The 16,831-nt window shown below is 47.1% G+C and overlaps 1 protein-coding gene across 1 annotated transcript in view; it reads right to left on the bottom strand.

The window, feature by feature from the left end:
• LOC144136742 (facilitated trehalose transporter Tret1-like) overlaps positions 1-4,768 on the bottom strand; it is a 49,291-nt gene extending 44,523 nt beyond the window's left edge. Inside the window, exon 1 of the mRNA XM_077669325.1 lies at positions 4,619-4,768. The gene's annotated coding sequence lies outside the window, so the exon portion shown is untranslated. The remainder of the gene's footprint in view (positions 1-4,618) is intronic.
• Between the last annotated feature and the right edge of the window lie 12,063 nt (positions 4,769-16,831).

Here is a 16,831-nt window from a genome sequence, read left to right on the forward strand (position 1 = left end):
ATGATACCTCAGGCTCAATGGCACGTACCCACGGCGGGGGATTGGCCAGGGTGAATTGCGGAAACAAACAGGGTGAATTGCGGGCAAGGAGTGGAGTAATTGGATAATTTTGTGTCCTAGCCTCGAATTTGGATTAAAAATGAAAAAAGAAAACCGCTGAAATGTAGATGATTATTACGGTTGAATGAAGAAGTTGTGTGGGTTTTTTGCTAAATCAACTCATTAAGATATTTTATTCAAACACCAGATATCTTATTTCTCGTATTTTTTTAATTACTCAAGGTGTTTTTTCGCAATATTTGAAGCCTATCTTCTCTACGAGTAACAATGGCTGCCTAATGGTCTGCTTTATGTACTCTCTAACTGTCGTACCCCTAACCTCAAATTTCATGTCCACATTCGGGGTAAGCATGTAAGGTTTTCCTAGTCCGAACACCATGAATCTCAAAGAAGACGAAGAGGCCATAAAGCGCGCTCGGGAGACCCTCGCTCTAAGCTGGAAAGAAGACGAAAGTGCCACGGGCAAGCAAGGAGCTCTCGGGCTGTTACGTGATCTAGTTACAACACCAATACCGCCTACAGTGATGTTCAACCGGCAAAAGAACCACCAACAACTGCGCTTTAAAACGATATTTCTGATGGAAGGGTGGGATGATGGGTGGCAGAAATGCCCATTGAGCACGTTTTTCTGTAAGAAAAAAACGCTATTTCTCAACGTCACCTTTATCGAGGACTATACACATGGGCCACCAAGTTTTTAATTCTCAATCGCGTTACAAAAGTAATTATACTCAAAGGCAGCGAAATCAGCATCAACGGCGAGATCGCGTCCTCATCGTACTTAAATTCGCCCCTCCAGCCAACTTTCTTGATGCGAACAGGAACAAATAAGACCAGCCCATATTCTCAGATAGACAGGGGGCAGTCGCAAAGATTGGAGTCGGAACTTAATGCATGCAACTTCGCAATGACGAGGGATGATTTGTGGAACGGTGCCCTATGCGCCTGTTTAGACCATTCTTCGTACTTTTTTTTTGTTTGATAACGTTGCACAATACGCTGCTTTTACTATTTCGCTCCACAGTGCAACTGTCTATAAGTAAGGTTCCTTTGGCTGTTAAAAAGAAACTGTAGTCATCACCTTCCCAGCCGATGAAATGATCTTTTCAGTTGGATTGCTTGCAACAGAGGTCCTTACTTTTGGCTACTTCTTAGACTCAAGGGAGTGAAGGTGCATGCATGTTTTGTCCACGGTCACAATTTACGCAGGGAGTCCTACAGATTGCGTCTAAGCGTTGCTTATCGATGTATGAAAATGTCCTGTCACGAGGGGTTTTGGTCGAGAGTCGGTGGTATAGCGGCATCCATCGCACACAGCACCTTTTTTTACGCAATTCTTCGGGCAAAATTCTGATTGCTCTTTCAACTGTGTGCAAGCAATCGCAGCCTTTCACTCGGCAGTCCTGCATAACAATGTCACTGACGTTTCCACTATGTCAGTGAGGCGTTGACCTGAACTGAACGCCCAGACCATATCCACCCACATTCGAATTCGTTAGACTACAAATAAACCGTCTTCAGCGCGGTTGCAAGCGTGCTCATACAGCTAAAATTGCTTTCACTTGCGAGACAGTATACTTCTGGCGCAATGTAGATGTCGCTAGCGATCATCTGTACACGGCAATAAGAAGGCATTCGGTTCACTCCAAATGTATGCGACGCTAGTGGCTCTCAAGTAAGATAGTTTTGCCAGAGGAATAATTTTCTGGGTAGAAAATGGCGAATCCTTCCTTGTTTCCGTGGAGCGGGTTGCAGAAAGAGCAGAGTGATGTTGAACTTGTGATGCCGATGGTGACGAAATGTCTGGCAGACGATGTTTCTACGCATTTTTGGCTGAAATGTTAAAGATTTTTTGGCGTCTTAACATTTTTGAGATGTGTTTACCCGAAAGTAAGGAAACCAGAACTTACCTGTTTTCAACTGCAAATGCGCCTAGGCTTACAACGCTGTTACCATTCTTTGTCCTGAGTATTTCTTCGGGAGTTCGGAATTACAAGGGAGCCCTCTATTTTGTTTTCTCTGGTAGCTAACCAAAAGTAAACGAATCTATGAAGCTGTTCCTCTGAATAAAAAACAAAGGCCCCACCCCTAAAGAAAGTTACTATATACGTTAGTGAAGAAAAAAAAGATTATTAGAAAAAATTGTTCGCTTCTTGTCTTTTTTTGGCTCAGCTTAAGAAAAGTCAATACTTGGAGCGAAGCTGCACTTACTGCCGCTATTCCATTTGAAGCAAATGGGCCTTAGCGTTTTGTGCAAAATCGACGTCATCACTCGGAATGGCTGCCTTGCGATTCAATACAGGCGCTACCGTTTCGTTCAAGTTGTTCTCTGATGGCTCCCTTCAGACGGCATAATCTTCTTGAATGAAATCCGCTTGCCTTGCGAGGCTCATAGAACCCTCATCCCCATCTTCCTCGACGACGTGATGCAATTCCAACAGGCTAGCCTTTTCAAGCGTTACACTTGCGTTCGGACATGTACAGAGAATTTCTGCGCAGGAAATAACTGTTGCAGAACGTTTTTCTAATTCACAGCGCTTTCACATTCTGATAGCAGTATCTAGATAAAAGCATAATTCCAAAAAAACACATCTAAAGGATCGTTATTTCAAATGATAATTAGGTTCCATCGTAGGCAGCGAATAGTCCTTTCCATCGGGTCTCGTAAGATTCACATCTAAGCGTGAGTAAACAGTAAGCACGAATTGTAAGTTTCAAACAAGTTTTCACGTGCTGCGTACTTCTGTTCCTAGATCGTAACAGCGCATCTATGGGCATAGGTTTAATGCGCCGGATAACTGAGCGCATCATCAATTTATGTGATGAAAACAAATGTGGCGCATGTGTAAACATTCTTTTCGAGCGCGTAATGAGGGGATGTCAGCGTAGTGATGATAGCCGCCATGCAATCAATCAACTCTGTATAAGCAACGCTGCTAAAAGCCGTGAACTGTCGCAGCTGGAACCGCTGAAAACGCCTATAACTTTAAAATACAAAGTTTGTGAAATAAGCAAAAGAAACTTTAGTTTTCAGGTCGAGATAACTGGCCTGTTCATGCGCCTTTATACTCAGGCTGAGGTTGATGTGGTTGCTGAATACTAGTGGAATAAGCCTTGCGGAAATTCTCCGCGAGTGCTTCCCTTCAACACGCTCATAACAGTATCTTACAATATGGCACAGTTGGCTCATAATCAGAACGATGTCCAAGAAAGCTGGATTTCACCGGCCTGTAATATAAGAAATCGCACTTGGTTCCACTTTTATATATCGTGGTTATTTTGGATCTCTGAAGTTTTTTGGGGAACTGCGCTGAATAAAAACAAAAATTACAAATGAGTTAGGACCGGTGTTACTAAATCTAGTACATACTTAACGGGCCATAGCTTTATATTGTCTATGTCACAACAGTTTCTGTTTTGATGAGTCTGATGCGAGTATTTTTTCTTCGCTAGCAGGATTAAGATGAAACGTGTGTTGGCTATGTTCAGGGTGATGTTTTGGCATTCCGTATCTGGAAATATCATCTGGAAGTATCAGAGGCCTTTGTCACAAAGTGATTTGTGCGCACCAATTGAACCGCGCAAATAGTGTTCGAAGCGCGACTATCGTGCGATGAGGCGTCGGTACTGGTAATGTTGTGTTCCCGTGCATGCCGATAGCGGCTGCAGTAAACCTCTAATGTCATGCGTGTAACGTATACTGCCGTGCGCAAAAATGGCGTACGCCAGTTGAGCTTAGATTGGACTGCAATTTACTGCCAGGTAATGGGTGCGCTTGGATACGAGGCAGCTGAAGGGGAAAATGTTTTTATCTCCAGGATGGTCATTTTCGCATTCCGATGCGTCGAGCTACTGCTTATCGAAAACGCCGAAACCTCGGCGCCGCGTTCATTCCAAGCTGGAATATGGTACACATCACTGTTGTTCCCGACCGACAGTGCGAAGCACACTGCAGAGGGTCAGTTGTTCCGTTTCAGCTCGAGAAATTATTTCATTTCTTCACAACGCTACACAAATAGCATTTCCCAATGTACGCCTCGTGGAAAAGTCACCACGTCAGCTGCCAGAGGTAAAAAAATGCATGGTGTAAGATGACCGACTTCACAGGGCTAACCCTCTAAATGAAGCAATTCGAAATTCCAATGGTCATGCTGCTACGTATGCTTGAGATTGAATAATTCTGAATTTTTCAATTTATTTATCCCGTGTGCGCACTCTTTTGTCAATTTTAAAAGTTCAGAATTTGTGATCTAAACTTCAGATTTCATCAATGTAGGGGCAAGGCAACGCAAAATGCGCAAAGTTCGAAAACTCATGGCTTACATTTTGGTTGTATGAAAATTATATATGGTCAACATTACGGGTGCGCTCTACAATGTGTAAGTTTTTTGCTGGTACGAGGTTCGCGGAGAACGCGCGTTGCACGCGCAGGAAATCTACATGCACTTGTTGTGCACACATAAACGAGACCCGTGCGGTTATCTCTCCGCAAGAGATAGAAACAGCAGAAAGAGAACGAACGTATTAACGAAATAGAAAAAGACCGCCGTTCACTTGCCTGTTTGAGCTGTCTTAACTACACCTAGCAGCAGCTGAAGCAGCCGGGTGCAGTACGTGCTTTTCTGTCGTTCGCCGAACAGCAGGTGAGCGGCGAGCATTATGTGTGGAGCTCCTCCTGGACACCGCTATCAGTCGGGGCTCCTCACCACGAGATAACTCCGTGCCAACCTCGCGCTATCGGCTCTGTTTCTCTGTGCGATTGTGTCGATAGTTTGACGTATTTTATCTCGCTGAAAAGCGACATCACATTGTTTTCCCGCAAGTCCACTGTGCAAGCAGGGGCTTGGCTGTGTTATCTGCACCGCCCCGCCGTCCTGTTTAATTAAGGGCGTGCCCCGGAGACTGGCGATGACGAGGCGAATGAGGCGCGATGGACGGAGCTAAACAGCAGCGTGTATCATTGCTTGCGAATGAGTAATCTGCAATGCTAACTCTGAACTCGGGGTCATTGGTCAGATAATTGCCATTGATATAGAGCTTTTAGATGCCGATAAAATGAGGAAAAAATAGTTGTTTATTAAGACACAAGAGTATACGGTAGGAAAGCTCGATATTAGACAACATTATCTGAATCCTCCACTTTGGGCACAGCCTTTGTCAAAAGTTTAGAGTCCGAGGGGCTTTCTTCTGGGCCGATGTTCTGTGGCGCTCTATGTACCGCCAGCGTTATAAATCTCTAAAACTAGAACCTGCACAGATGCGACAAGCGGCCCAATATGCGACTTATAATCAAGCTCTTCGGGCTATTTACTTTTCGCAAAGCCTGTACGTTATGTTATGAGTTTTAACGTCCCGCAGCTGCACATATAGCGAACTATGAGAGACGATGTAGGTGAGGAATTCGGATTAACTTAGACCACGCGTGGTTCTTTAGCGAGCACTGACATCACACAGCGCACGGGCGTTCTTGCATTTTGCCTGCATCGAAATGAGGCCACCGCAGCCGGGATTCGATAGCACGTCTTTGGGCTCCGCGGTGCTACGCCATAGCCACTCGGCGACCGCGGCAGGTTAATCCGCTGTAGTGTTGTCTTTTAGAAACACGACGCCATTTTGGAAGGTAAGTTAAACATTTTCTTAATATGAATATCAGCGCATATTTCTGCGCACTATGCAGGAGGGCTGTGAATGCACTTTCACTTACAGGCAGAATCAAGTATTTCCGGCACGAAAACCATGTTGTTTAGCGGAAAACAGTGGAGCGCATTTTTTCCAGCTTCGAAAGAACATCTCACTGACATCGACCTTCCTGGCTAAACCTTCGTGCCTGTCCTCCTGAGCAGATAATCCACTGCCGCTTACTGAACAAACCCTCTGAATCTCCTAACGATCTTGCCGCATCATCTGGCCTTCCATCTCTATTATCTAGGGCAGAAGAATCCCCCCTGAAGTTTCTTTATCAATTATTACACAAGAGCTACAGTATAGATGTGTCTAAATATGCATCCTTCTCAAAGTCACGGCAATACCGGCACAAGCATGCGCACACGCTGACTGAATACTCATGCCGAACGAACACTATCAAGCATTCTTTCTTTCCTTTAGCCATCAGCGAACGGAATCAACTCGATCCATCGATTACAATGTCGGACTCACTAGCTTCCTTCACCTCAAGATTAGTAGAATGTAGCAAGAATCAGTAAAGTGCCAATAGTCCTGCATTTTACCAGATGACTGCCCAACAATTAATTATTGACATCTCTTGATACTGTGTTATCTTTAGGAATGATAACATTGTCTATTGTCACCCGTTACCTTCTTTTTGGCTTTCTTCTAGCTCCTATTGTTAAATACTCGAATACTAGCATGCTGGCTGAGACTGGCAGTATTGTATATAAACAAATATAAATAAAAAATGTTGAAACATGCGCTGCCAGCGGTAAGACTTGCAAGCCGCCTATTACACATACCGAACGTAATAGCCGTGCCAGTATATGGCACTTAAATAGATGCTGAGCTTAGAGCTAATCGATATTTTTCAGTGGTACTCTGCTCCACTGAGCCCTGTGTTTTTATTGAACCGAAGCGCAGTACTTCAAGCCGTACATTAGGACGATAAGTATAGCGTGAAATGGCATAACCGAAAAGACATATAGATATGGCAAACTTCCAGCGCAGCTTTCAGTTTCTTTCTCTGTGCCCGGACAGCTCAATATCGGCACACACTACTGACGACTGGTTCCACCTTTATGGACTTTGTCGACCACAGAAGTGCCTGCCCGTACCATCGCCCCAGCAGTCGCAGGAGTACCGCTCGACCTTTTGCGAAGAAAATAGGAACGCTTTTGTTAAAGTGCCTCCGGCCGTTCCTTATCAAATAGTGCACCAGTAAGAGACAAGAAAGCGCGTCACATTAGATAGGACTTGAGATAAGGTGCGCAATATCGCTAACCGTTAACTTCAGCAGCGCCGCAGAAAATGACTGGGCTCTTAATGAAATAATGTCGCTTACCCGCGCAGTGCGCCTGGGCGATCTCCCATTGTGAAGTAGATTTCTAAAAATGGCATTAATTACAAATAACCTGATCCACACCACAGACATTAAGTTTCGTGGAAAAAGGTCTACAACTCTGTCTGGCGTTGATTGCTAAAGAACAATTATTATTGGTCCAGTCCTCAACGTGCCTTTTCCACGCGTTTTTCGCAGCCTACGCAAGGCAAAGAGACATGGCCTATCAATAGTGGCAAATTGTTAGTGCTATACAGTGCTGATTCCTTCTCCTCCTGAAGCTTCACCTGCACTACGGAGGATGCCGTATCGTAGGGATCTGAATTGCTTCGACGATCTGGCGTCTTTTCACGTCTTGGTACTCTCAACGCGCAGGCGCGTTAGGAATTCGCTTGGACACCCCCCCACCCCCCGAAAAAGAAAAGCCGATAAGTAATGAAAACAAAAGCAGAGCTGTCGTCCGAAGAAAGATTTATCAGTACTGTCTCCAGACTGGCTTGCTCCCAGTGACATTAAATTTTATGCGTACCAGCATACGATAACCAACGCACCACCCAGACCCGTAGAGTTCTAGCGTGCGAACACTTCTGAAGATTACTGGTGCCCGCTGCCTCTTCCACGACGTTGCCCATTTTTAATACGATAGCATTAGAGCTCACGTCAGGAGCAAAACCCGCCATCCGATTTCACGAAATCACTAATTCACGTGACTTTGCGGCGTCATCGCAACCTGCCCAGATTGGGCGAGAAAAGTCACATGACCTCGTGACGCTATCACACCTGCCTGTCAGATTGTGGGCAAGCGGCCGCGCGGGGGTGGGGGGCAGGTAAAGTAAAACCTCGTTGTAACGAAATTGAAGGTACCCAGCGATTACTTCGCTGTTTCCGTAGCTTCGTTATATCCCGCGTTGACCGAACTGCCAAGGGGAATCGTCATTCCTTCGTTATATTCATTGTTTCGTCATAAACCGTTTCGTTATCACGAGTTTTCGACTGTGATGACTAATTCCGCACAGGTGCTCGTGTAGGCAACACCTGGGCGATAGAGAAGTACTGGCGCGGGAGGGATCTCTAATGATATCGCATTGTACTCTTGGAGGTTGGTTAAGCGTCGACCAATTTTTCAGTTAACAACATCGAGCGAGCGTTTCTATGGTCCGAACCAATCAATCGATTAGCGGACGATCCAGTGCGAATCCGCATAGCGCTAACCGAAGCGTGAGGTAATTGCGCACAGCACGGTAAAATTTCAAGCCGCCTCATTTTTGGCCATTGTCGGCGTCGCCATGACTACGACCAGCATTACCAGCGCGCTAATGAGTTCGCAGCCTCTGAGGCTGAGTACTATTTTTGACAGCAAGGTCCACAAACATTAAACATGTAAACTAGCCTACGGTTAATTCAAAAGCTGTTCGGGGCGACCACTGTGGACATCTATGCGCTTGCAACTAGTGGGCTCATAAATGTAGTTGCTCGTAGGAAAGCGTAATTTGATGATTCATAGCGTAATACACCTGGCAGACAGCTATTCAGCGGTCATTTCAAACAAAAGCCAGATTACTATTTCAAGAAACACCTCCTGCATTATCGGTTTTTTAACCATTTCACTGTTCATTGTGTGAAATCAGTTTTATTATTACCTGTTAGCGTCGCACGCCCAAGATATCTTATCAGAAACACGGTTCGCTAAATATGTCCTGCGTGCTGCTGTCCCCGCTAGGCAGAGCGCGTCAGCATAACTGGAGACAACCCTGGAACACTGTTCTAAAACCCTGCAACGAGATATGGCATCGTAGGGGCATTATTTTTATTTATTTACATTTCTGGCAGCGCTGTGAAGGAATAATTCCGGGGCGGGGGGATATGCACGCACGCACGCACACGCTCACAAGAGTCGAACATACGGCACGGGCTAACCATTTTACAAGATACAATGTATGGTGAAAAAAGAGCGTCAACTGTGCATTCACGCTCGTCAAAGTTCTAGCGACGAGAAAAAAAAACACGGAAGAAAAATTGGCTGTGGTTTCGCTCTGGTTAACCCTAGTTGAATTGCGAAAGCTTCGTTTCCTCGGCACGTCGTCTACGCAGCGTCTCATTCTGACGCTCTCGAGAACTCAAACCGGTCTCTTCCGCAGTTGGAGAGTCACTCCGGGACGTGTAACGACTTCTTCGAGCCACATCTTCGTTACGACGCTTCTCGAGCCGTGCGGCGCGTTCTTCTGGAATCTCTCGAGCACGTGCTCTCTTCCTCGCTTCGTTGTTGCCTCTCTTTCGCGCTCTCCATAACGACGAGAATCCACTGAGGCGAAGCGCATATATATGTACTCCCCGCGAGGCGCCACCTCCTCGTCATCTACCCCAGCGAAGCGCATCTGGTGGAGCAAGCGGCGACGGTAGCGGCGTCGACGGCGGCGCCATCTGTTGGAGCGCGGCTGCGGCGTTTCCTGGCAACGGCGGCTCATGGTCGTTCGTCGGCCACGGCATACGGCGTACGGCTGAAGTGCGCAACGAGCCGAAATGGCTCGCTGGTTGGCGTAGTGTTGTTGCTTTCGCAAAAAAAGCGAGAAACAGCAACTGAGCACTGAGTATGTCACATGTCCGACAACAGTACTTGAAACATATCCACGATCTGGCATTCGACAACACGATGGTGCAGCTTGTTCCATTCGTTAATGACATGGGAAAAATGGGAGGGATTGAAAGAATCAGTAGGGCACTTTGTCTAGCGTATTTTTCATTCCTGGTCGCACCTTCTAGATAAGAAATGCGGTGGCAGCTATAAGCATTGGGGTTAAAACTCTATTGAAATAGACGCGGTAGAGAAATTCCAACTTATAATCCATAATAGGCACTCCTCTATAGCGAGTCAGAGTTTAGCTCCATGCTGGATATAGCTACTACGAACATTCAAACAATACTTGTTGGGAACAAACCGCGCTTCATGATTTCAGGTTGTATTTTTCCAGAATTCGGGGGGGGGGGGGGGGGAATTGGTCTATCGGCGCACATGCTCGCTGCGGAGTGCGCCCTCGCACTCACGTGTTCACCCCAAGAGTGGGCGTCTGTGTACATTACCAACCCCCTGCGCGACAGTTACGCGTCCGTGCAAATCTTTCTTCCCTTGTACACTGCGAACGAATTTTGTCAACATCACAGCGACCATTTTAAACGCCGAGAGCCTTGGAGCAGGGTGTAGTCAACGTGGGTAGCATTAGATACATTGATGCCAATGAGACGTCCCGACAGTACTCCTATTTTGGCCTCTAGTTTATAAAACGTGCTTTTTAACTTATCCTCAAATTAAGCCACGCCATGATTAACAAGTCTTACAAAAATACGGCAGACGCACTTAAGACTGCTTAAGTGCGGAATGCAAAAGCTTTACTGTCCCTAGGTTTGGTGGCATCCACCCACACATACACACACGCGTATGACACCACCCGGAAAGCTGTACGACGAACGGTTGCATGAAAATTTTTACACGAAAATTGGTTTTTGAGGAAAGGAAATGGCGCAATAACTCTCTCACATCTCGGTGGACACTCCAACCACGCCTTAAAGGAAGAGGTAAAGTCTGGAGGAAGAGGTAAAGTCTGGGAAGGCATACAGTTGAAGGTACATATGCCGTCGGTGAAACCCTGCCGCAAGCTAGCCTTCAACTTGACTGGCACGTGTAAGTTATATGCAACAAGGAATCGTGTGACACCACCCGGAACGCTGTACGACAAACGGTTGCGTCCCAATTTAAGTACGAATGTAGTCAGTCAGTGGAGAGTATATATAGACGAACGACATGTATATTATTGATAGCATAGCTGCCCCCTTTTAACTTGGTGTTTCAAGGTGCGCGCCGACTGACTTGGACGTTATTATCTGATCATAGCTATTCTTGGACATCGGGAGGAAACAGGTATAGGTTTTGATAACACTCAGAGCTCATAAATCGTTCGCGCAGTTTCCACGAAGGTATGTGTATCATAGCTGATGCTCTGTGTTTGCGTAATTGGTACTGTTACAATAAATCAGATAAATTCTCTATCTGATAGCGGAATTAATTATCGGCACTAATTAGCAAACACAGCAGTTATGCCAGACGCGAACTGCCCAAACGACCGCATGCATAGAAACACGTATCAGTGCAGATTTCAACGCCTAGCTTATGAGATGATCGACGATTCGGATTGAAGCTAAACTTGAGCTTCGAACTCTTCAAACTGTAGTTCTGGAAATATTGAGACGTCTAATCTTAGGTTTGAAGCCTGTAATAGGTCAATTAAAAAAACATTAAGTGATAAATGTGCATTATGCTTTATGAGGCTTGTGCCTTTTATGATGGCACTATGATCCTGTCATCGCAAGTTGCAGGGCCCTTGAAGCACTTTAAATTGTCAAACCCACGATACAGAGGCGACTGGGGATAACATGGAAGCTGGAAGTAATTTTAATGCGATAGTATAAGCAGCCTTATTAACGTGAAAAGACGGGCTAGTTGGTATGTAGAATGCATTTTTGCAGCACGAAACACATATGACAAAGAGGAGATGCAAGCAAGACAGCCTCATTACGGAATAAAAAAAAACGGCATTGTGTTGTGATAATTCGCTGATTGATCCAGGCGATTATGACGTCACCAGGTCACGAGACGTGCCACCAGCCACATCTCCCCCCCCCCCCTCTCTCCAGCCTGAAAAAAAAAATCGGTGTTGTGGTCTCTTATGAAATCCGCCCACACGTAATGTAAATAAATGTTCCCATAATTTTTATAGCGCAGCTCTTGTAGGCGCTAGTTCGTGCGGTGAGCGGCGTGCTTCGCCGCCGGCCTCGGCGGATCCCGACCGCGGCGGCTGCGCTTTTATGGAGGAAACACGCTAAGGCGCCCATGTGCTGTGCCATGTCAGTGCACGTTAAAGATCCCCAGGTGGTCGAAATTATTTCGGAGCCCTCCACTACGGCACCTTTTTCTCTCTTTCTTCTTTCACTCCCTCCTTTATCCCTTCCCTTACGGCGCGGTTCAGGTGTCCAAAGATATATGAGACAGATACTGCGCCATTTCCTTTCCCCCAAAAACCAATTATTATTATTAATATTATTATTATTATTATTAACCGAGCGAACGAGCGCATCGGAGGATAAACGAGAGCGAACGCAGAGCGCAGAGGAGGAAGAAAGACGGCGATAGCGAAGAGGGAAACGGTAGCGTGAAGGCAGGTCACGCGACGGCGACCCGCGGTAAAAAAAAGAAAAAAAATTGTTCTGGAACACGTTTGAAAATGAAACTTGTCGGGAACCCGCCGCGGTGGCTCAGTGGTTAGGGCGCTCGACTACTGATCCGGAGTTCCCGGGTTCGAACCCGACCGCGGCGGCTGCGTTTTTATGGAGGAAAAACGCTAAGGCGCCCGTGTGCTGTGCGATGTCAGTGCACGTTAAAGATCCCCAGGTGGTCGAAATTATTCCGGAGCCCTCCACTACGGCACCTCCTTCTTCCCTTCTTCTTTCACTCCCTCCCTTGTCCCTTCCCTTACGGCGCGGTTCAGGTGTCCAAAGATATATGAGACAGATACTGCGTCATTTCCTTTCCCCCAAAAAACCAATTATTATCGGGCACCCGCTGGCGCGTCTCAGCTCACGGCCCTAGTCCTCCTCTCCCCGCGACCTTGGCAAAGGGGCGCATACGGACATATGGTTCGGGATGTTCGAGCCTTGTAGAGGTCAAGAGGAGGGAGACCCTGCTTGACACGAGATGCGGTGCCTATACTCCCTTTCTCGGCGCCGCAATAATAATAATAATAATAATAATAATAATAATAATAATAATAATAATAATAATAATAATAATAATAATAATAATAATAATAATAATAATAATAATAATAATAATAATAATAATAATAATAGGTTTTTTGGGGAAAGGAAATGGCGCAGTATCTTTCTCATATACCGTTGGACACGTGAAACGCGCCGTAAGAGAAGGGATAAAGGAGGGAGTGAAAGAAGAAAGGAAGAGAGAGTTGCCGTAGTGGAGTTCTCCGGGATAATTTCGACCACCTGGTGATCTTTAACGTGCACTGACATCGCACAGCACACGGGCGCCTTAGCGTTTTGCCTCCATAAAAACGCAGCCGCCGCGGTCGGGTTCGAACCCGGGAACTCCGGATCAGTAGCAGAGCGCCCTCACCACTGAGCCACCGCGGCGGGTTTCGGCGCCGCACCCTTCCAGGAATTTCGTGCTTGGTTTTTGGACACCGCTACGGGACCCGTACACGCACATCGACGGCGTGATTAATGTGCCACCGCCTTGAGCGTGCGGCGATCGTTTCTTCCCCTTTCCCCCAATGTGTCTAAATGGACTCCTTGTCGAAATGACAATGTTTAAGGGTAGCTGATCGGCCGTTGCCCGTGGCAATTTGCCGCGTCGTTTAAATAGGCACGTGCGCTATGGTTCATCCACCGTTTGCAACCGCTTTTACTCGAGCATTGATGTGTGACGTTTTCTGTTAAGTGGTGAAGCTTAAGAACAAAGAGTGTAATATGGCGTGTTATTAAGTGAGCAGCTACGCGTGCGATTGATGATTAATCCTCCGAAATTTAAGGAATCTTGAGGAAAACAGGGGAGACGGCGAATAAGCCGCTACAGAAACAACTGAACTCCAAGCACCTGCCATAGCCCCCTGTCAAGCGGTGAATTTAATGTCATTCCCGACGAGTGACATCAGCCTGAGTTGACATCCTTGCTTGTGTCGTTGCCGCGTGACTAAAACTGTAATGTCATTTCAAAATGTTTCCAGTGATGATTCCCCGAGGAGAGGCACAACTAGCGGCGGCGGATCGCTGTGCGCGCTGCCGAAGCCTAAACCCATGTCCTCCTTCGTTCGGCACTGTGTGCTTCTTCTGCACTGTGTGCTTCTTCTGCGATCGCCTATGGTTAAAGTACCGCAGCGGCGCTGTGACCACGTTGACTCGCATACGGTGCACTTGTCAATGCGCCTTGAACGCAGACGTGCTGCTGTGAAGAAACGCTCAAGAGGTGCTGCTTAGAATTATTGTAACCGTAAAGTCAGTGGTGTAGTGTAAAAACTGCCCTGTGCGAGATTTTATTTACTTGGTGTCTCCTGGAGATAGCTGTCTTCATGGTCTTGATAGTGCTCGTCATTTTACCGCTATACGCAGGCCTCAAAACACAGGTAATGCAGCAGTTTGTCTGGACCGCTACGTCAAACGCAGAGCATGACGCCGTATTCTCGCCATTGATCAAGACAAGGAGGAAAATTTTTATTCGCACCAAATCCCGGACACCATTCTGCGGTCGAACATTCCAAATATATTTCGCGTCTTTTTAGCGAGCTTACCAAGACGTTCCAGAAGAGTAGTTACATGCATTTAATGGTTTTGTACGCTGGCAAGCCTTCGGAGTACATGCGAACGTTACCCAACGCTAGCAAGTATCGCAAGGTAGTTGGGAGTTCTGCACCTATTGTATTGTGTTGCGAAGCAGCACAGCCATCTTATCGCCACTCGCTGCGTTTTAAACAGTGCTGCCAAAACGAGATAAGCGTGTCACTCAGGATGAACTCTGCTCAGACATCTTGAAAGCGTCTGTTATCGATGCTAGAAGCCCAATGTTGCGAGACCAGCTCCCAGACTATCTCTACAAGCACAAACCTCAGTGTTACAAGAAATTACTTTCAGTCTGCCTGTATTCACTGGTCGCCTTGCCATCAGCTGACTCCAATGCCTTTCTCCTCACGTTTCATCCGACCGCATTCCCTTTTACATCGTACTTTGCAATCTAAGTACGACTTAAAAATAGACATATTGATGTTAAAGAATGGTTTTTTCGGCAAAGTAATATCACTCTTGATGGTCGTCAGAAAACAGATGAATCATGTTATTAAGGTCGCAAACTAAATTCAAATAAACTTCTTATCTCTTACAGACAGGAACCTGGTTGCAACTACAGGTTTGTAGCCGACCATTAGTAATGACCAGATGCGTTTTTAGAATTTCGAACACGCGGTTACCCTTGGTGCTGTGGTTCAGCAAATGTTGGTCATTTCTCGCTGAATTCGAAATTCGCGCCGGATGTGTGTGCATAGCGACGTCGGCCAAACCGCTTCACTACGCGGCGCACGTACCACGTGACTATCTCTGTCCCGCCCGCGATGCGCTGCTCACTGCTCACGCTGAGGCTACAGTGCACTGAGGCGAAGACGAGGTGGCCACGTGCGCCTGGAGTGACGTTCTCGCGCGGCAAAGGAAGAGCGCCACTTTAGAATTGCGCGAGGAATGGCCAGAACTTGCTGAGCCACAGCACTGAGGGTATTCGCGTTTTTGAAATTCTAATAAGAGATATGGCTGTTACAATCCTCAGCTACAAAGCTATAATAGTAACGCGGCGCCTATCTGTAATTGGTAATTTAGTTCTATGCAAGCCAGATTCATTTTTGCACAGTTACTACAGTGGTTGAAAAGGCACCTGGAGAATACACACACTTTCTTGCTTTTTATTTATTTATTGATACCTCAAATTCCCCTGTTGGGGTATTGCATGAGGGGTATCTTTCAGTGATGGCGCCGAGAGGGGGCGAGGTGTTGCGGACCTCACTCCAAAAATTAGTCGGGACACAAAAAAAAAATAGGCGGCGGTTTAGCTCTGGTTAAACCTGGAGTGACGCGATAGCTATAGCTGGCCGAGTGAAACTTGGTCACGTGACCAACCACGTGATCAGCCACGGCGCCGCGCCACCGGCAGCTGCTCCGCACCACGTGACCAACCACGTTACAGCGTGGCGGCGTAGCCGCAGGGTGGCGGCGCCGCCACGCTGAAGGCTCGAAATGCTACCGTAATGTAGCTATCGCTACAAATATCTTCAAAAAATCAGCGCTTCGTTCAGACCCTGATGAAGTTGATTTTTCTTGGTAGTCCGTCATGACGTTCGTCGTTGTCGGTGTTGTGAGCGGAAAATCTGAATTCTGCCACCTGCCCACCGCGGCAGGTGGCGCAATCTCACGCGCCCCACCGGCATGGAGGAAGTAAAAAAACTAGGAGGGAGCATGACGTCACGCGCTGAGCCTCTGCAAGCCATCCTCCTCTGACGCCGCTGCCGAGGGCCCTTTTGCGCACTGACTCTTGGGAAATAGGCCCTCCACAGTTACCAGACTGCCAACCAGCGCTTGGATTGCGGTGCTTTTTGGTATGGCGCAACACAGCGAAACCGAAATCCGGCTAAGAGCTACCGCTGCCTTGTCACGTGAGATGATGTCACGCTCCCTCCTAGTTTTTTTACCGGGTGGCGCAGACTGCAGACGGGTATTTTTCCAAATTTACACATACTAAACAACATGTTTCCGACACAATACAGAGCCACATGCCCGTGGTCCGGGGCGGTACCAACGCTGTACCACATCACATGGGAGTGTGAGCGAAACAAAAAATTCCACCAACACAAACACACAAGTGTGGAGCAATGGGAGAGCCGGCTCGTCAGCAGCGAGCTCACGGTCCAAAGGACCCTGGTGCAGCACGCTTATGAGACAGCGCGGCTCAGCGGAGCCCTGGGATGAGGGCCCGACCTTGCGAAGACGGGATCCGGGATCGCCTGATAGGAAGACAACGCGGATCCTGCTGCCGCCGAACTACGCAAATGTTCAATAAAAGTTTTTCACTCACTCACTCCTCCATGCCGAACGGTGGCTGAGTTCGAAACCGCCACCTGCCGGGGCAGTGGCACATCGCTTAACCGCTGCACCACTGCGCCAGGA

Source organism: Amblyomma americanum, chromosome 6 (genome assembly GCF_052857255.1).
Source record: "Amblyomma americanum isolate KBUSLIRL-KWMA chromosome 6, ASM5285725v1, whole genome shotgun sequence".
NCBI lineage: Eukaryota > Metazoa > Arthropoda > Arachnida > Ixodida > Ixodidae > Amblyomma > Amblyomma americanum.